Source organism: Biomphalaria glabrata, chromosome 10, assembly GCF_947242115.1.
Source record: "Biomphalaria glabrata chromosome 10, xgBioGlab47.1, whole genome shotgun sequence".
Lineage (NCBI taxonomy): Eukaryota > Metazoa > Mollusca > Gastropoda > Planorbidae > Biomphalaria > Biomphalaria glabrata.
The window spans coordinates 280,821-304,181 of NC_074720.1; the positions used below are offsets into that span (position 1 = coordinate 280,821).

Consider the following 23,361-nt stretch of genomic DNA (forward strand, 5'->3'; position numbering starts at 1 on the left):
GCACTTTTCTAGACTAACATCAATACATCTGCTATTAGAAATATTAACAATTGTTTTTATGTAGTGTAATTTCATGCTTTCTCAAGGTTATGATCCTATCACTTGTCTGAACCAGTTAGATAGGGGGTATCTTATGAATGTTACCATGGTTGCTTTTAAAATGCTTTTAATTTAAAATAAAAATGTATCAAGTACAATTTCTTTCCCTAGTTTGATACCAAACAAAATATTTAATTTCCAAAAGTTTACAAAATTGATTCTTGTTTTCAGGTAGGCTACAATAAATAATTGTGCAAAGTTTCAACTTGATCCAAGATAGGGTGTGCAACAAATAAATGTGCAAACTTTTTATCACAGTGAGTTGATATAAGCTTTAACAAAAATAAACCAATTTATGAAGATAGATGTTTTATTTTATCTTGAGATGTCAGTAATGATCAATCATTTTGTAATTGATAGAATTATCTTTAAAAATGGTGTTAACCTAAGTGGCTTGTAATTGTTTATTAAAAGTAACCAATGGTTCCAATGTAGCTATTTGTAACTTTAAAGAGAAGCCTTTAAGAAAAATAAGAACCATACATTTTATTGACAATCTTATGTGTTGCGTGTGTCTTGGAAAATATTTTGTGTAATTGCTTTTCTTTATTATGGATGTAAAATTTAATATGATGACATCTGTTAAGCATTAATAGTTGATAGTATTCAATTAAGCTTAAAAATGTGACAATGTGAACTAATACAGTGATGGTCAATACTGTTGTTGTGTATTAAATAATAGTTTAATTGCTTTTAGTTAGTTACAATGCTATTAATATTATAAGGCATTTTTTTTTAATTTTTGTTTTTAATATTAGAGATAATGGTAGGCCTTTATTTGCTACAGTGTAGCAAATATACTGCACACTTATAGTATTCCTACTAGTAAATTATGTAATTTGTTGAATGCATTTAAAGAGCTTTCATATAAAATATGTCTTAACATAATTCTTTAGTTTTTATTTCATAATACTATTACTACTATTAATAATAACACCTTTATTATCCATGCAGAAAATGCCTTTACTTTAACTCTGTGAAAAATATTTACATGAACAATCCCATTTAAAAAAAAAACTATCTACATTGGATTTAAAAAAAAAACAAATTATACTCGCTATAGCTCTAAAAATATTTTACTTAGTTTTTTTTTACAGTGACCAATAGTTAAGACTAAAAATTAAGGTGTAAAATAATATACAATACAGTACTAAAAAAGACATTGTTATCTTGGCGTAAATAGGGCTGCTTCATTGAAGGATGTCTTTACTGCTAACTGTTGATCATTGTGCAGGCCATATGACACCCTGCTTATTAACTAAAGTGTGCTCCCAGATTCTGCAGGCTTTTCAGGACTTTGCTTATTTATCGTGCAATAGTAGATCATTAGCAGAACTAAGAACATTGATCTGGAAGCAGTCAGAAACTTGTTCTATATCAGCAGCATGTACATTCCTTTGATCTAAAAAAAAAATAATGATAAAATAATACAAATAAAAAATTATATTTTAAAATGCAAAATATAAAAAGGATAATGCAGAAGTTCAATGTAATATAAATGATGGTATCCATATCTTGAGTCCACTTCCCCATTAATGTTTAGTCAGCTACCCTTATGAAACTTTAAAAACTGCATCCTCTTTGAATGCCATCTACAAGACAAAGATGATAGTGCCTAACATTTGGTTTGGCAGTTTTTTGGATAGCAGTCAATCTTGGTACTGATGCCAAGGTGGCTGGCTGATGACATGACAACTATTAGCTGGTTCAACATTGTTTTTTTTAAATACATTGACAAAGTTTAGTTTGTCTTTCCATTTTTCTCTTTTCTAGAAGTCAGCATATTTTTATATTTCTATAAGTATGAGGGAAGAGGCTTCTGCCAATGACAGATCTTTTTGGAGGCAGCTTGCTACCCAATGCGCCAGAGGGAGAGGATCTAAGTCTAAAAGTATAGTTATTGTTTATTGAGGGTTTGTTTTGCTGCTATACTTGCAACTATGTCCCTTGTATCGGTGGGCTGAAATCAATCACAACTGAATTTAATGTCTAGCTTTGTTTTAAAAACAAATTATTTTATATAAAACTTTTGAGGAGTACACATAATGGGTCCAAGAATATTGACTGATTTGGAAGGGTGGCTAACTTGGAGCTGTCTTCATATACACAGGAGCACCTGGCTGACAGCTGGTACATTGATGATAAAATAAGTTAGTTTGGGATTATCTGCGATAGAAAGTAAATGTACATAGTTATCTTAACCTGACCCTGTTTTCTAGTTTAAATGCATAGATAATTGAACCAATTAACAGCACCTAAAATTTGTTAAAATAGTAAAAGACTGATTTATAGCCAGTAACATATTCAGTTAACATTGACTAGCAAGAGTGTCATGTGCAAAGCATAATGACCTGCCACCTTTACTTTCAACAACAAATGTCAGGTACGTATTAGGGCTCAGGGTCATTTTAGAAACTCCATCCCAATCTTCGAACCCAAGACCCTTAGATTCAGAAACCAAGCCCTTTAACAATCAGCCAACCTTTTGAGAAGAATACTGAAATTATTACGGTATAAACCTTATTCATTAAGCCAAAATATCAAACTACAGCCTATGAGAAACAAAAAAGTAAACAGATAGAACAAGAAATCAAATGATGCACATGGGGATGCATTGGGCACACAATGGGAAGAACAGCAGACAACATTGCAAGACTGGACTGGAACCCAGAGAGGAAGAGAAAGTCTAGGAGACCCATGCAAACATGGATTAAACCGGCAGACCAAGAAGGAAAGTTGGCAGGATGGAAATGGACCCAAGCAAGGGGAATAGCCCAGAACAGATTCAGAATGTGAAGCACTGATGCGGCAGCTCTATGCTCTGCTGGGAGTCAAAAAGTTTAAGTCAAGTCCTGTATCCTTAGTGATTAGAATGAAGCTGTATTCAAATGTAATCTTGGAAAACTTATTTAAAAAAAAAAAGGATAATAAAAAAAAACATTTTTAATTAGCATGCTTAAATAAGTTTTTTGGTTAGGTAATTTTTATCTAATTTCTTATGTTGTCTATTTTTTGTTATTATGCATTCATTCAAAGATAGAAAGATCTATTTAAAATAGCTATACCATAATCGTAGGCCAAAGGAACAGATGAATTTATATCATCTGCCCTATGGACCACAAGGTCTAAAAGGGGAACTATATCATAATGCTTTAAAAATCTACTTGCCATGAAGAAGAATAAAAACAGGCCATCTTTGCTGCAGTTCTTTGTTTTCTATCTGTTCCTAAAATATGGTTTCATTAAACTGTGTGCAGCTCCTAATTCTTGATCACCAGGAAATACTCTGCATCATTATCTAAAAAACATTTACAATTAATGACCTAGACATAGAAGATTAGTGTAGATACTGGAACTGAAAGCTATTTTTTTATATAGTTTAATCAAATTAGCACTTGAAAAAAAGATTTAGTACAAAAAAAAATAATAATTAGAAAGTTAACTTAATTTCCTGAATTAACCTGTAAGTTTTAGCTAACCTATTATGTATTATCACATTCACCTATCCCTAAGTTGTTGGACCATTGGGGCACCACACATGATCTGTTGGCCATATTTTCCATTCCTGTCTGTAATATTATCCAAAAGAAAAAAATTTTGATGTAGACTTTAAGTTTTGCCTGTAACTCATAGGAGATTATTTCATTAGTCTATAAGCTGATCTAATTTAGAGAACTTGGTCTGCATCTTGATCAGAACAATTGTTAATGAGATAATGAAGGTATTCAGCTGACAAATAAAATATAATGTGTTTAAAGTCTTAGTGATAATGGAATCCATGCTAAACTAGTTTGGACACTACTGAATATATCTAGCTCTAGAAATCCTATAAGAAGAGAAATATACCAACTTCGAAAAGTAATTACAAAAATATGTGGACAATGTTTGACATGCCAGTTCTACAGACTAGCTGGATTTCACTAAAGCTGCACCATGTAACAATATATATAGAATCTTAAATTCTACCAAGTCTTGGTTTTACTGACAACCAGTCGACAAATGCAGTTAACAATAATTAAACCTGTAGCTTGTCTTTATTAAATTCAAAAGAGCATTTTGGCCCACTTCAAATGTCTCAGATGAGGGAACGAAACCTGAACTACTGGCCTGAATATCACAGTCCACAGCAGCCCTTTCAAAACTTAAAATAATATGGAAAGACAAAGGCTTAGCCCTCAGCACCAAAATCAGACTGATGCGCTCTCTGGTCATGGCCACATTTTTATATGCTTGTGAGTCTTGGACGTTGACTGCAAAGCTAGAGAGGAGGATCCTAGCAATGGAATTGAAATTCTACACAAGAATTCTAGGTATTACAACAGAAGAATCCTAGGTATTACATTCAGAGACCACATCACAAACCAAGAGACTAAAGACAGGGTTACTGCAGTGATTGGACCCCATGATGACCTGCTAACTATTGTAAGAAAATGCAAGCTTAAAATCTATGGCTATATTACAAGATCTTCGGGGCTCACAAAGACCTTCCTTCAGGGAACAGTACCAGGAAAAAAAAAGAAGAGGCAGACAGAGAAAGTGATGGGAGGATAACATAAAAGAATGAACAGGTCTGCCATTGAAAGAGGTTCTAACTAAGGCAAAAGACAGAGAGGAATGGAGAAAAATGGTCGACGAGTCTTGCATGGTGCCCCAACGGTCCCATAGACTAAGGGATAGGTAAAAGTAATGTAATGCATAGAACACTTTGACACATAAGAAATGTTAAGTCTAATTATAAACTATTTATGTAGTTTTGTTTACCCAGAGAGTGGTTCAAAGAAGCATCAATGTTTTGGATAACTAAAGTCTTTAATAAAAATAAACTTGCTATTGACATGGTAGTTATCAGATGTCAAAGGATTCACCTGCTGTTCAGTGCTTGTATTAATTTGATCTTCCAGAATGATTCTTTAATGACTCCTTGATTCCACCGAGGACTAGTACTGTAACTCTAGTGTTGAAAACTGTCCTCACATGAGCTTCACTCTTTGGTTCAAACTATAACATTATAAATAAATTTACATCAGATTAGTACATTTTCCTTAAATGAACTTTTATTTATACTTATATACTACTTCTTCTTTCTAACCAGCTTTTCGCTGCTGAGCTCAGAGCTCTTTTGCAGACTGTGCCAAGGAAAAATAGTGTCTTCAGTTGTTCAGCACTGCATACAGGGTGTTGGTTATGTTGGTTTGAAATGTTAGTAGGGTCTGCCTAAGGTGGATTAGGAAGGGGCATTCAAAGAGGATGTGGTTTACAGTTTCATAAGGGTGGGTGCAGTGTCTACAAAGAGGTAGGTGAGTGGGATTTATCTTGTTAAGATGGTAATTTAACAGAGGTGTTTGTCATGTTCTTAGTTGGAAGGTTGTAGATTGCTCTTTGCAGGGGAAGAAGTTAATATTGTCCAGTTTGTTTGGCATGGTCATTTCTTTGTACATGGCTCTGCCTGTGTTTCCTGATGCCCATTGGTAGAACCACTCCTCTTTGTGATTGTTGACTAGCATTGATCTTAGGGTGAGGTAGTTAACAGGTTGTTCCATAGTGATCCTGCCATACTTACGCTTAATGGAGTTTTATTAAAATCATTTATTGAAATATCTCTTAAATTGCACATAATAAAAAAAAAGAAGCCACTAACTAGTTGTCATGTTACTGCTTAGATTAATAGTTTGAATAGAGATTGTTGGATTTTGATAAGAATTATTGTTTTAGAGATTCCTTTTATCTCCATCGCTAATCTTAACTTTGTTCTCTATTGAATCGGGAGCAAAACAAACTATGGACTCTCTTCCACTCTATTTTCTCATTTTACTGGCATCATGTCCCTGGGAAAATTTAAAAAAAAAAAATTAATTTCAGCTCAATCTCAATGATCAAGGTCAATATATGAAAAAAAATCCCCCTGGTCCTAATCCAATGATTCCCATGTTCATTTCATCAAAATCTATCAAATACTTTCAAGTCTTTGAAGTAGTAGTAAAAATTCTACTTGGTCATTGGAGATAATTACAAGATTCCCATTGTTATTTCTGTGCTGTCAGATTATTACCATTGTCAAAAGTATTCATTATATTCATCTAGATTATAATAAAATGATGACATGCAAAATGTTTTCAGAGTTGAAGATAATTACTTCCTAGTCCAAACCTCCTGCAGGAGGATGGGGAATGGGAGCGGGCAGGGTTTGAACCCAGGATCATCGATAAATCTGAATGACAGTCCAGTGTGCAAACCACACGACTAGGCAGACCATCCTGGTGTTTAAAGGTGTCATAAATAATACTGCTAGTGATAATTAGTTGCTAATACAAAATAATATTTTCCTTAGCAGCATTTTGAAAATATTCAAAAAACCTTTGGATGCTATTTGTTGATGCAATTTTGATATGTGACTCCAAAAAGCTAACCCAATCTTAAATGTATTCTTAAGTTATACTAAGTTATATGTAGAGGGCTGCCTGGTTGTGTGGTATGTGCTCTGGGCTGTCATCATGATAATTACAAGTTTGAACTCTACCCGCTGCCATCCTCCAAGTCCTGTGGGAGGTTTGGACTTGAATGTAATAATCTTCATTTCTAAAGGAAGTTTCAAAACAAAACAAGGGAGTCACAAATTAATGTTAATTAATGCTATAAAAAATGAATGAATTAAAAATAAGAAAAATAAATAAATTTTATTACAAAAATGTTTAGTCTCCCTGTAAACTTATCATGGAGAATTGAGTGACAAGAATTGAATGCTAACTTTGAACACACTCCATTTGACTTTTGTTCCCCATTGAAGTCTCTGTGTGGTTTCCTCCATCCCAAAATTGTCTTCATGTAGTTCATGTCTCCTGTTGAAAAACCATTTCTTCAGTTTGTAAAATAACATATACACAATTCCTATGATTTCATCATTGTAAAACTAACCTACACTCCATAATATTATGTAATGTCTATATCTCTAGATAGGTTGGCATGTGAGTTTATGTTAGAAAGATGATCATCATGATCATGTTAGTTGGCAGTTAGGAATTGTCAGAAAACTCTTCACTTGAAAAACTAATCTCTATTAGAGGTCATAGTTCAGAGTACAAAAAGGGACAGGGCTAAGACTTTGATAATTGTCATAAGCAAACAGTTAAAGTATACTATCCACTTCAATGAGGCCATGAGATGGTTTACATTTATATTTCTGAAATTTAAAAAAATGTATGCTGTTCATGATTTTTAACATTTTTATTATAGTATAAATAAACTAAACAAAGCTTGTAAAGTGGGCTTAAACTATAAATCTAGGTAGAACCCAGGTCATTTATGTAAATTAGAAACACAGGTTGACCTTGAACTGTTCTTTAAGGTACACATGAGTTAGCTTGGTAATGATTTGGACTCATTATTATTATAGTTTATTCTACAACTATTTTCAAAATCCTGGATCCATTGGTGTAATGGACAGGTAAAGTCAATTGTTTAATTTTGTAAGCAAACTATGGTGGTGAACTTTGTCAAAATGCCTTAGAGAAGTCAAAATAAAATGATGTTTGCTCACTATTATCTAAGTCTTTGAAAAGTCATCAATTAGACCTATTAAGAGTTACACATGACCTAGATTTCCTAAAACCATGTTGTCATAGAGTAAGGACATTATGTTAATCTAAGTAATTATGATGTTCATACACATTATGTGTTCTAGTATTTTACATGTGATGCTGATGAGTGATACTGGTCTGCAGTTTATCTACTTTGCTACTCTACCCTGATAATTTGATGCCCGAAAAAGCATTTTGAACACTGGTGCTAGTTCTTTGAGTAATCTAGCTTGAATACCATCAAATCCAAGTGGTTATTTGTTAGCTAATAGTTTTGGATCACTTTTCTTGTGTGTGTGTGTGTGTATCCTACTACAATCAAAGAGAGTAAAGTAACATTTTAAGATGATTATAAAATTTCAGCCACTTCCAAATACCATTTTTCACATATATTTCATATGAAGAAGATGGTGGAGCTCTAATGCTCATCTTCTGGAATTGCTGAATGAAGAAAGACTAAAAGACTTTATTTTCAAGCCTAAATTATGACATATCAAATGATGGGAAAAAAAAAAAACTAAGACATACTCAGAGACGAAAAAATATTAATTAGTTGTAGGGAAATTTTCCCTCAGGATTCATTTACTAAATAGTATAGTGATGGCTGAATGTAATAAAAAAAATATGAATAAATTTAAAATATTTTTAGAAATCTTTGTAAATTATGATCACAGTCTCGGTTGACATTGCCTGTTATATGTTCACCTCGGGTTAAGAGGGTAAAAAGACACATGAAATTCCTGATGTAGAAACAGGAAGTAAGGACTAAATTGACTTTTAGTTCAGTCAGTAGTATCTTTTGGTCCAGTCTGCACGGTAGTGACTTAGAGAGTCGAGTAGTAACTTTGAGTTAAGTAGTATCTTTTGGGCAGTCGAAGCCAGTGGTCACTTGAGACAGTATATATATTTCTAGTAGATAATGTTCTGTAGTATTGAAGTATTTGCTACCCGAAGTGATGTGGACTTTACTTGTAGTCTATTCTGAAAACTTAACATGTTGAATATACATGATACTGCTGTTATGCGGATGTGATAATGTCTTGTATTGGATTATGTAACTGCCAAGGAGTGCAGTATAATTATTGTCATCAAATAAACTTTATATTTTGCCTGCCAAAGTGGATTTAAGTCAGTCTGTAATATCTATGTTTGTCATGTGTGACTCCAGGAAGCACAAACCCAGCATTCCATGACATTTGCATTAATAGTAACCAGTCTTACGTGTAATATTATAATACTACGTCAACACACACTTAATGCTGACATATGCATGGTTCTTAATTTGAAATAGATTTATGCATGAGTGCAAACTCTCAACCATAGTTAATGGCTTGTATAACATTTTTTTAAATGACTTTGCTATTTAATCCTCATTATTGTAAATTATTGCATTTAATATTCTTTTAAGTTTACTGTTTAGAGCTATCCTGATATTGTGTGAACTCATCTTTCAGGGGGCCCAGGCCTAACCCCAAGAGGTCTTTTAATATGTAAAAACACAACCCTAACACTAAGCATATCCTTGCAATGTTTGTTTAGGTCTTTATCACAACTCACCCTAGCCCTAGAGTGTTCATGGTAGTGAGATCTTCTTCTACAGAAATGGATCTTTATTGTTGTCTGACATCATAGATATTATTCCTTTATTGACTGGATGTGATGGAACAGACCCAGAGTAATACAATGAAGAATGATTAGGACTTACTTCTGGTTTCTGAACAGTGATTATCAATAAATTTTTAACACTTTCATATATTTTTTTCATTCAAGTAAGGTTAACCCAATTAAGAAAGCCTAATGAACTTTTTTTTTTTTGTAACAAAGTTCTAGAATAACTGCATAACTTCACCTCTGGCACTGCCTTAATGATTTTAACTTCTTTACAGAGAGCAACAAGGTATTTACCTTGGAGTTTTTGTCTCAGATGAAGAAACCAAAACCGGAACTACTGGCCAGAATTGCCTAGACAACAGCAGCACTTGCAAAACTCAAAACAATCTGGACAGACAAAGGCATAGCCCTTGACACTAAAATCAGACTGATGTTGTTACGGCCACATTCCTTATATGAATGCGAATATTGGATGCTGACTGCAGATCTAGAGAAAGGGATCCTAGCAATGGAGCTAAGATGCTACAGAAAGATCTTCAGTATCACCTAACTTATCTTATCTTATATGATGACCTGCTAACCACTGTCAAAAAAAAGTAAACTCAAACTCTATGGCCAGGTCTTCCAGGCCCGCTAAGACTTTCCTTCAGGAAAAAAATACCAGAAAAAGAAGAAAACGGAAGACAGAGGAAGCGATGGGAAGACATCAAAGAATGGACAGGCATGTCATGGAATGAAATTCTATCCAAAGCAAAGGACAGAGAGGAATGGAGAAAGACATTTGACAGATCTTGTTAGGTGTCCCAATGGTTGAACAGACTAAGGGGTAGGTGAAGGTGATGAAGAGAACACACAACTCAATACTTTGAGCATCAAGCCATTGATCTCTTCAAATTGTCTCAAAAATTGAAATGATGCTTTTTTGTAATATAATCACTGATTCACACACATTTACTCACATAACTAAGTAGCTTTTGTTTACCCATCTTACTATCATTATTGTTTTAAAAAGATACAAATTATTTTGTTTTCTATACATACATTCCTATTTCTTAGGCAAACTTTTGCATTTATAAAACAATTATTTTTTAGATAGACATAATAAAAGACAGACAAACATACCCATACATGTTTAGCCAGCAGAAAAACATCTTTCTCTATAATTCTAGTCTGGCTGCAAGTCATTCATACATTGAGTATAGTTGATAGATAACTTTAGTGTCTTGTAAATCTGTGCATAGCAAACAAACAAAAAATATTTGTAGAATCATAGTAGTTACACATAAACTCGATTTTTTAACTGAGTAAAGTAGGATTTAATTTGTAGAATTCAAAGTATACCATCTTGATCCTTTCTCTTTCTCCTCAAACTTCATTTTGTGTACATATCTGAGGGCATGTGATGCATGATTACCTGATTAGGGAATAAATTCAAAAGATAACATTGCAATGTCTGTGAAGATTTACCATTTCTAAATACAACAGCAAACATTCATCTTAAAAAATATTATGGTGTTAATTTCTATAAACAATATTTAGACAAAATACAAAAAATATTCAAATAAAGTTAAGTTTCTATGTAGTGAGTGGATGCTTTACCCACTTAATGTTTATTTGACATAGTCTCCATGTTCAATTAAAATTTTATTTACCAACAGTGCTATTTTAGTAACAGTAATAAACAAACTTACCAATTGATAAGAAATACATTCCTGAGACCTCGAAATAGTCTCACCACAGCTATAGGTGTTGGAATGATATCAAAAGGTATTGAGAGTGTTGTCCCTTGCTCTATGAAAGAAATCCAAAGCTTGCCTCTGGCAAACTTCCACACACAGTCTTCACTTTTCTGAAAAACGTACAACTTAGTAAATAGATGGCAACATAATGGAGAAAATGCAACAATCAATAATCTGTTTATTAACTTAAAACTTTAAAATGGGCATCAGTATTGGAGCTGACCTGCTAACTATAGTAAAAAAACATAAGCTAAAAATCTATGGCCACCTTACAAGGTCTTAGGGGCCCGCAAGAACTATGTGGTCAAGACATTTTCAAAATAGTTATAAGGCGAAAAAAATATGAATTGATCAAAATCAATCTTAACGAGAATAAAATAGAACCACTCATTGGTCGGCATTCTATTTTTATGTCAGTGTAACTCTTATTCTTTGATAATTTTTGTTTAGATGCAAGAGCGTTCAATGACAACTTGAATTATAGACCTGAATGGGTTCCACTTTAGATTTTTCAGAATGTGGTGACTGATAGTGACATGCAGATGGTGGTGACTGATAGTACCATTAATGCAGATGGTGGTGACTGACAACTCCATTCAAACAGATGGTGGTGACTTATAGCACCATTCATGCATATGGTGGTGACTGATAGTACCATTCATATAGATGGTGGTGACTGATAGTACCATTCAAACAGATGGTGGTGACTGATAGTATCATTCATACAGATAGTGGTGACTGATATTACCATTCATTCAAATGGTGGTGACTGATAGTACCATTCATTCAGAATGTGGTGACTGATAGTGACATGCAGATGGTGGTGACTGATAGTACCATTCATTCAGAATGTGGTGACTGATAGTGACATGCAGATGGTGGTGACTGATAGTACCATTAATGCAGATGGTGGTGACTGACAACTCCATTCAAACAGATGGTGGTGACTTATAGCACCATTCATGCATATGGTGGTGACTGATAGTACCATTCATATAGTATTATTCATGGACATGGTGGTGACTGATATTACCATTCATTCAAATGGTGGTGACTGATAGTACCATTAATGCAGATGGTGGTGACTGACAACTCCATTCAAACAGATGGTGGTGACCTATAGCACCATTCATGCATATGGTGGTGACTGATAGTACCATTAATGCAGATGGTGGTGACTGACAACTCCATTCAAACAGATGGTGGTGACTTATAGCACCATTCATGCATATGGTGGTGACTGATAGTACCATTCATTGACAATGTGGTGACTGATAGTGACATGCAGATGGTGGTGACTAATAGTATCATAATGCAGATGGCGGTGACTGACAACTCCATTCAAACAGATGGTGGTGACTTATAGCACCATTCATGCATATGGTGGTGACTGACAGTACCATTCTTAGCAATTATACATTAAACACTGAACCACACAGATGGTGGTGACTGATAGTACCATTCATACAGATGTTGTTGACTGATAGTATCATTCATACAGATGGTGGTGACTTAAATCACCATTCATATAGATGGTGGTGACTAATAGTACCATATAGTATTATTCATGCAGATGGTGGTGACTGATATTACCATTTATTCAAATGGTGGTGACTGATAGTACCAATCATATAGTATTATTCATGGACATGGTGGTGACTGATATTACCATTCATTCAAATGGTAATGACTGATAGTACCATTAATGCAGATGCAGATTATTCTTTGATAATTTTTGTTTAGATGCAAGAGCGTTCAATGACAACTTGAATTATAGACCTGAATGGGTTCCACTTTAGATTTTTCAGAATGTGGTGACTGATAGTGACATGCAGATGGTGGTGACTGATAGTACCATTAATGCAGATGGTGGTGACTGACAACTCCATTCAAACAGATGGTGGTGACTTATAGCACCATTCATGCATATGGTGGTGACTGATAGTACCATTCATATAGATGGTGGTGACTGATAGTACCATTCAAACAGATGGTGGTGACTGATAGTATCATTCATACAGATAGTGGTGACTGATATTACCATTCATTCAAATGGTGGTGACTGATAGTACCATTCATTCAGAATGTGGTGACTGATAGTGACATGCAGATGGTGGTGACTGATAGTACCATTCATTCAGAATGTGGTGACTGATAGTGACATGCAGATGGTGGTGACTGATAGTACCATTAATGCAGATGGTGGTGACTGACAACTCCATTCAAACAGATGGTGGTGACTTATAGCACCATTCATGCATATGGTGGTGACTGATAGTACCATTCATATAGTATTATTCATGGACATGGTGGTGACTGATATTACCATTCATTCAAATGGTGGTGACTGATAGTACCATTAATGCAGATGGTGGTGACTGACAACTCCATTCAAACAGATGGTGGTGACCTATAGCACCATTCATGCATATGGTGGTGACTGATAGTACCATTAATGCAGATGGTGGTGACTGATAGTACCATTCATTGACAATGTGGTGACTGATAGTGACATGCAGATGGTGGTGACTAATAGTATCATAATGCAGATGGCGGTGACTGACAACTCCATTCAAACAGATGGTGGTGACTTATAGCACCATTCATGCATATGGTGGTGACTGACAGTACCATTCTTAGCAATTATACATTAAACACTGAACCACACAGATGGTGGTGACTGATAGTATCATTCATACAGATGGTGGTGACTTAAATCACCATTCATATAGATGGTGGTGACTAATAGTACCATATAGTATTATTCATGCAGATGGTGGTGACTGATATTACCATTTATTCAAATGGTGGTGACTGATAGTGTCAATCATATAGTATTATTCATGGACATGGTGGTGACTGATATTACCATTCATTCAAATGGTAATGACTGATAGTACCATTAATGCAGATGCAGATTATTCTTTGATAATTTTTGTTTAGATGCAAGAGCGTTCAATGACAACTTGAATTATAGACCTGAATGGGTTCCACTTTAGATTTTTCAGAATGTGGTGACTGATAGTGACATGCAGATGGTGGTGACTGATAGTACCATTAATGCAGATGGTGGTGACTGACAACTCCATTCAAACAGATGGTGGTGACTTATAGCACCATTCATGCATATGGTGGTGACTGATAGTACCATTCATATAGTATTATTCATGCAGATGGTGGTGACTGATATTAACATTCATTCAAATGGTGGTGACTGATAGTACCATTAATGCAGATGGTGGTGACTGACAACTCCATTCAAACAGATGGTGGTGACCTATAGCACCATTCATGCATATGGTGGTGACTGATAGTACCATTCATATAGATGGTGGTGACTGATAGTACCATTCAAACAGATGGTGGTGACTGATAGTATCATTCATACAGATGGTGGTGACTGATATTACCATTTATTCAAATGGTGGTGACTGATAGTACCAATCATTCAGAATGTGGTGACTGATAGTGACATGCAGATGGTGGTGACTGATAGTACCATTAATGCAGATGGTGGTGACTGACAACTCCATTCAAACAGATGGTGGTGACTTATAGCACCATTCATGCATATGGTGGTGACTGATAGTACCATTCATATAGTATTATTCATGGACATGGTGGTGACTGATATTACCATTCATTCAAATGGTAATGACTGATAGTACCATTAATGCAGATGGTGGTGACTGACAACTCCATTCAAACAGATGGTGGTGACCTATAGCACCATTCATGCATATGGTGGTGACTGATAGTACCATTCATATAGATGGTGGTGACTGATAGTACCATTAATGCAGATGGTGGTGACTGACAACTCCATTCAAACAGATGGTGGTGACTTATAGTACCATTCATGCATATGGTGGTGACTGATAGTACCATACATATAGTATTATTCATGGACATGGTGGTGACTGATATTACCATTCATTCAAATGGTGGTGACTGATAGTACCATTAATGCAGATGGTGGTGACTGACAACTCCATTCAAACAGATGGTGGTGACCTATAGCACCATTCATGCATATGGTGGTGACTGATAGTACCATTCATATAGATGGTGGTGACTGATAGTACCATTCAAACAGATGGTGGTGACTGATAGTATCATTCATACAGATGGTGGTGACTGATATTACCATTCATTCAAATGGTGGTGACTGATAGTACCATTCATTCAGAATGTGGTGACTGATAGTGACATGCAGATGGTGGTGACTGATAGTACCATTAATGCAGATGGTGGTGACTGACAACTCCATTCAAACAGATGGTGGTGACTTATAGCACCATTCATGCATATGGTGGTGACTGATAGTACCATTCATATAGTTCTATTCATGGACATGGTGGTGACTGATATTAACATTCATTCAAATGGTGGTGACTGATAGTACCATTAATGCAGATGGTGGTGACTGACAACTCCATTCAAACAGATGGTGGTGACCTATAGCACCATTCATGCATATAATGGTGACTGATAGTACCATTCATATAGATGGTGGTGACTGATAGTACCATTAATGCAGATGGTGGTGACTGACAACTCCATTCAAACAGATGGTGGTGACTTATAGCACCATTCATGCATATGGTGGTGACTGATAGTACCATTCATTGACAATGTGGTGACTGATAGTGACATGCAGATGGTGGTGACTAATAGTATCATAATGCAGATGGCGGTGACTGACAACTCCATTCAAACAGATGGTGGTGACTTATAGCACCATTCATGCATATGGTGGTGACTGACAGTACCATTCTTAGCAATTATACATTAAACACTGAACCACACAGATGGTGGTGACTGATAGTACCATTCATACAGATGTTGTTGACTGATAGTATCATTCATACAGATGGTGGTGACTTAAATCACCATTCATAAAGATGGTGGTGACTAATAGTACCATTCACACAGATGGTGGTGACTAATAGTACCATTCACACAGATGGTGGTGACTTAAATCACCATTTATATAGATGGTGGTGACTAATAGTACCATTCACAAAGATGGTGGTGACTGAGCATGGAATGGGTTGCCTGAGCCAACCAAGAAAACCAATGACTTGTCAGAATTTAAGTCATTGGTTAACATGCATGACTAGATGCATGATGCATAGGATGTAATCATCATTTCTATATTTTATATTTGGATTCATTAATTCATGTATTGTCATTGACAAGGAATATATGTTTAAAATTTCAACTTGATCCGTGAAAAGGAAATGGGAGACAGACACAGACCAAGTGAGCTAAGCTTTTAAAAAAGTCCTAAATTCTGTTAAAAGAATCCAAAGAAGCTAACAAATGAACTGTCTTTATTTCATGTCTAACTCTAGTCTTTGTTTTTATGATGATGTTATTGTCACTATAAAAAACCTAATACGCAAAACAAAATGAATCTTAACATTTTTTTTACAGGCCTAATTCCATATTGTAAAGTAGCAAATCCTAATAATGTTAATAATGTATAGCCTAAAAGTACTTAGAGTTGTTCTAGTGTGCACACACGTTTTAATAATTGTAATTTTTTAGTTAATTTAATGATATATTTATTCTAATTGTTCATCTTTCCTTTCAACTAACAAAGGAATTCCTAAAACACAAAGTTGTAAGATCTCATGTAGCATAAATTTCTTAAGATGAAATCAAAGTTTCAAGCCATAAGTTTTCTATAATGTTTATGGGCTAGCTGATCAAACCATTACAGGCTAGAAATATAGAATAGAAAATAGAAATATTTGCCAATGCTTTGCAACCACAGGAAAAAAAAATTATACAAGTTGAGGACAATAAATATTTTTTGACCTAAAGTTAGCTTTCTTGGGCTATTTTAAAAACTAATTTGAAGTATACAATTAAAAAATTACTTAATGTTTACTTCCTTTTTAGAGCTCTATGTCAAGCAAGCAACTTACAATTACTGGTTAATTGAAAACTTATGAATGGGTTAATTAGAACTAGCTGCAGTGTGTTAAGGTGCTTAGTTCTATTAACTTCTTAACGGTGAAGATCACACTTGATAAAGCAATTCCAGTATTATATTAATGATAGATTGTAGAATATTAACATTCTGAAATGAAGCTTCCCAATCAAACTGTATAAAGGCAGATTAAATAAATACAATCTATATCTAGTCATACACAAAATACATTGAAGTGACAGTAATAAAGTCTAAACTATACAAAAGATTAGATACAGAAAACAGCAAGGCTCTTAAAAATGGTACCTCAATTCCTGTATAATAGAACACAGTAAACCAAGTGTCCCTCTTATTTAATTATATAGGTTACATACGTTTATTCAAAAAATAGATAATTATGTCTTTCTAATTATGAATTTCATGTGTCAGTCTAGTCATGCATGTTAATCAGTGACTTAAACTCTGCTAAGTAATTGTTTTTCCCAGCTGATTCATGAAACGAACTACACGCTCATTTAAACTATACTATTCTTAACAACACTCTTCATATAGCTATTTCTACAAGAGAGGTCATTAGTACTATCAAAGCAAAGATGGACTGGCTTAATGGGCATTCTGGCAAATGTTCAAATGCCTGATGGGTAGACACTACAACTGGACCAGTGGACCACTGAATAGGCCCTTTGAATGATATTAAGGCCTGTTTAAGTTTTTAATATTTTTTGTAAAAGGTGTCCTTTTACCTTTTTAAAGATCTTTTTATAAAATGTACAGTGTATACTAGCCTTATACACATTTTTGATAATGATAGAATGGATTATATGATATAATATGTGGCCTAAATTCAAAATATTAGGTGCATATAAGGACTGTAGTGCATCTTACGGCAAGGTGCAGGGCATAGTAGGCCTATTATTTTCGGTATTGTACTGTACTACAGTTCAGTGACTGTACTGTTAATAAAGTACAATACATTTTAATCAAACATTTAGAAAAAAATCTAGTCTTGATAAAAAAAAAAAGCAATTACTTTTGTGATTTAATAACTCATATCTTCGGTCTACGTCTACGTTATTATTTAAATTTAGACTATTTATTATACTAGATCTAGACAATCTTACTCAATCTAGTAACTAGTCTAGATCTAGATCTAATTCTAATCAAGTCTAATGTTTTGTTATTTCAATGAAATCAATGCAATGATGTAAAATCATAAAGAATCTACACACAAAAAGTACAATAATCAAGTTATATTTAATACTGGTACTTTTCATTTGTTGAACAAAAGAACGTCATTTAACCTCGTTCTTCTTTTGACATAGATTCTATCTAAAAAAGGAAAGAAAATACAATCATAACAATGTGAGCCACCATAGTCCATATTGATGCTTTTACCGTTGTCAACAATAATATTACGGTGTATAAGCAAAAAGTCCCCTGAGAAATGTTGAGAATGCTGTACAACTATAAACCTAGATCTAGAACAGGGGTTCTTAACCTGTGGTCGCGACCCTTTTGGACGTCAAATGACCATTTCACAGGGTTGCCTAAGACCATCAGAAAATTGGATTGGGGGGGGGGGGGATTTATAATTTTTATCGCTAGTTTTTTTTGTTCTTATGTGTTGTAACATTTTTGTACCACAGTGGATATAGATTTATATTGCAAATTATAGAGATGGGACATTACTCAAATAGCATTATTACCAAATAAATTTAGAAACGATCGTCAAGTTTCAATTTAAAAAAAAAGTGGCGGTGACAAATATAATAATAAGGCTAGTCTTCGAGTCTGAATTTTAAGATTAGTGAGGAATGCAGTATTTCCCATGGCTGCGCAGTCCCAGCTGTGACCTACATATAACAAAGACATACCCTATATATTGCAAGACGATACAGAGGGTACTTTTAGTGAATGTAACATCGTTGTTTGATAGTAGTTTGTTATTTTTATTTGTTCTTCTTTGTGTTTCTTTTTTTTTATAATTGTCATTCAAAAATCGATGTTACAGACCACATCTTTGTTGTTGCAAAATATATTTTTCAAGAAATAAATTTACTGTCTATCAATGCATCGAAACACCATTGTGGGATCAAACATTTCTTTGGTGAAGATATAATCACGTAGTGAAGAAAATTCAATTAATAAATACGCCATCGTATTATAGTCAATGGAAAAAAGTTCATTATGTAACAACTCATGAACACGGACTTGTAACAAGAAGGTTAATAAAATAAAAGAGAATGACGATTTTTTTATATTTTTTTTTTGCGGTATAGTTTTAGCAGAAACCCGATGCAACATTTGTAATGAAGTTCTCTCTGCCATATGTATTGAGGTCGAACAAACATCCGAACTTTGCCGATTATGACATACAGTGGTTTAGTTTAGATGGTTTAGACTCATATGGCAAGTACCATAATTGAAACATATCAGCCTATGAATCTTCTTGTTTGGTAGCTGTCAGAATCGCCAGAGTTCTGAAACCTCACACCACTACCAAGCAGTTATTGTCAGTGGCTAAAGATATGATTGGAGCCAAATTTATTAATAAATTTAGTGTAATTTGCATAAATAATGACACTATTTACAGGAGATTAGTTGACATGTCTTCTGATATTAAGGAAATGATATCTGCTTCTTTTACAATATTTAGCATCCAGCTTGATGAATCCACAGGCGTTGTAAATTGTTCACAATTACTAGTTCCGGTAAGATATACCAGTATACACAAAGGAGATTTTCAAAGATTAGTTTCAATGCAAAACTCTATAAACGACCTCTACAGCACCTGATGTAATTGACAAAGTTGGTTAAATTTGAAAAAGCAAAAGACTTCTTGGAAAAATAATTGTGGCATCTGAACAGATGGTGCTCTAAGTATGCTTGGATGTCGGTCTAGAGGTTCTATCTTTGGTATAGAATGAGTCCTCATAAGAATTCATCCTAATTCACTGTATGATTTATCGACATATATTAGCAACGTCAATAGCAATGCATCTAGCAATGCATCTAAATATTTCTCTTCAATGTCAATTACAAAATTCTGGATCAATTGTTTGCAGTCATATCTTCACAACATAAATAACATATATACACACACACATATATATATATCTTTAAATACAAACTATAAATTCTAAGCTTTTACTTTAATTACTATAATCTACATGTATGTTTGAACATTTCATTTTTTTATATATAATATTCACATAGATAGGCCTACCTACTACTACTATAGTCTATATTACTATATTAGTATAAATCAAACTTTGTAGCACCTATGTTAAAAGTTAACTCTATTTTAAATAAAAGATCTAATAGATCTATAAATATTTATTGGCTGACAGAGTAGTCAGTAGATCTTATCAAATATAGAGCTAATTAACTGGATCTTCTAACTCTTTGAGTACTTAGACTGATTTTTATACTAGAACTAGATAATCAAGAATGTCTAGTCTAGATCTAATCAAGATGTCATTTTAATTCTATAATAGTAAAAGAGTAGATCCTTCAATTTACACCTATCTATATCTAGGTCTAATAAACAAACTAGATCTAGAATCTAGTAAGTATTAAGTATTAGAGATCTAGACATACTCACAATAGTCTCTGAGTCTAAGTCTAGACTTTAACTTGTCTAGGAATAGAGTGCCACTAGAGTACTGCTAGAGCTACTAGTTAACTAGATATTATATTTTCTCTAGATTTAGTTAGGTCTAGCGGCAGTCTAGCCTAAACCTAAATCCAAATTACTTTAGATTTAGTTCTAGATCTAGATCTTGAAATTTGATCTAGGTCTAGACACTAATTTAGTAATGATAGAAGACTAGCCCTAGCTAGAATCATCTACTTGATCTAGAGTCTTGCATTTTTAAAAATACGTTTTTTATAATTAGTCTAGATCTAAAATCTAGATTTAATTAGAGCTAGTCTAGACTTTAAAAGTAGAATATTGAATATTATTTTTTTTTTTAGATCTATATCTGATAATAGATTATAATAGATAATCTACTTTTGATCTACGCTGTAGAAATAGATCTAGAATCTAGATCTCTAGACTTGATTTAGCCTCTAGGTTTGGTTTCCTGGTTTCAATTTTTATGCCGGCAGATCAAACTTATTATAATTAGATCTTACTAAATTAGGCGTCTCAGGCCGGGGCCTTACTGATTTGTTTCTAAATTTTGTTTACGTTTTTGATAAAAAGCGAAAAATCGGAAAAAAGCGCATGCGCCGTAACTTAAGAATTGTAACTTCCTGTCTTTCTTTGAATTCAACTTATTAAGTTTTAGTTTGAAAGTACAAAACGTGAATGTGAAAAAAAAAAAGTCCTATACCGAGCCGGCAATCAGTCGTACTGGCATTTGCCGGCAAGTTGTTTTTTTTACTTCGATTTTGCCGGCATGCCGGATAGCTGGCGATCTTGCATCCTTGACAATTTTTTTTGTTATGGTTGGGGGTCGCCTCCTAGTGAAAAGTTGTGTTAGGGGGTCGCGGAGCTAAAGAGGTTAAGAACCGCTGATCTAGAGTGAGAATATAGACTATATCTACTTCTGATAACTTAAACTCACTAAACCTGTAGCATAAAAATAAATGACAAACCTAGATCTAGTCAATTAATTGTTTCTTCTACAATAATAAGGCTTCTCTTCGAGTCCGAAGATTAACGAGGAATTCATATTTCCCGTGGCTATAATACGCATTTATTGTCAGCATAATCTAGACTACTATCTGACCTAGGTCAATATAAAGAATGACGAGCGCTATAAAACAAGTAGATCTAGATTTCCAAGGGTACGCTATTCTGCCTCAAAGTGGCACACTGGGTGGAAACGATTACTTAAGGAAGTAATTAGGCTAAATCAGTGATGCTCAACCGAATTCGACCTGCGGGCCATTTTAACTTTCGACACTCGTGTCGCGGGCCACATCAATAAAAGGTAAAATAATGAAATCCAAATTCTCCAAAAACTATTTGAAAATATTGGATCTAGTATTAATTAATGGGATATTTAAAGTCATCATTTTTTACGCGTCTAAAAATGGGATCATTTCTCTACTTAAAATGTGAGCGACATTGTAGCTACCTTTACCACCAACTTATTTTCTTGTCTCTTTTTGGTTAATATTCCCATCGACCCTCCAATCTCTAGGCGTAGTTTGACCAATCTTTTATACGCGGCTCAAACCAAAAAGGCCTTCATATTTGTTTTATAATGCCGCTGTATATGTTCTTGTTTTTGAATAGCCAGACTTTCTTTACAAAACAAATATGCTGGCTAATTATCATGTTCCACAAAAAAAGATCCTTTCACTTTTCTCGGTAGATTCCCATTTCATAAACTCATAAACGCACAATCGTTAAAGGTCATGGTACCAATCCTTCAGAGAAAAAGTGGAGGCCCTAACAGTTTTGAAGGGGTGAGGATTTGATTTTCTACTTTTGTGCCGACGTTTCGGCGGGCCGGATGAAACTACGTCGCGGGCCGGTTCTGGCCCGCGGGCCGTACTTTGGGCATCACTGGGCTAAATGAATAGCAAAACAAAACTCCTGTGGGAGTGTCCAAGGGAATGCCAGAGCTTTCCCATTGCACGGTGCGGAGTTGAAAGTTTCCACGTCCCTGTCGATAATCCATGTGCCGTTCCTCAAGGAACCGTTACAATAATGGCGAGTCCTGCACGGTTAGCTTGGTAAAACATAGGGAAATGGCGGGGTGTTCCCGGTTTGCTCGGCCTTCGGTAATGTATTCTAGTCCATGCGATCGGAAACAGCAATGTCTTACATAGGCATTGACTTGGACCTCTTTCAGACAGAACGGTTTGTTCAAGCAGGCTTCGGCTCAACTCTTTTGACAATCACAAGGATCTAGATTTCATTTTCTATACCCACACCATTCGGACACGCAAGTCAAATTGAATAAAGTTTTCGCCGCCCTTTGTAGATCTATCAAGATCTGTCAATGATGTCACAATTAAAATTCTACATTGTAAAATCATAGATTGTTTCTTGATTAAATTTGAATTAAGCTAAAGGCCTAAAAAAAAACCTCGTCTTTTTATATTTTTTATCAATTTATCATGTTCCGTCAAAATAATATTATGAAAGAAATTTTGAGAAATATTGAAATGAGCAGAGTAGTTAAGTAATCCTATCAGACCTTGTGGTCTATTTTGGGCTAATGTTGAAAAGGTTATATGTTTCTATGGCCGACGGTTAACTAGAATGTCATGTGGCCAGCACAACGATCAAGTTCTGCCATGTTACATGCTACATGTAATGCCCTCGAGGGGACAACTCTAGAATAGTTCTGCCATGTTACACGCTACATGTAAAGCCCTAGAGGGGACAACTCTAGAATTTTCTGCCATGTTACACGCTACATGTAATGCCCTT

At 34.5% G+C, this 23,361-nt stretch overlaps 1 pseudogene; it reads right to left on the reverse strand.

Annotated features, from left to right (window-relative positions):
• Window positions 1-3,267: 3,267 nt before the first annotated feature.
• The window catches only part of LOC129928732 (dynein axonemal heavy chain 6-like), a 105,549-nt pseudogene continuing 85,455 nt past the window's right edge, over window positions 3,268-23,361 (reverse strand).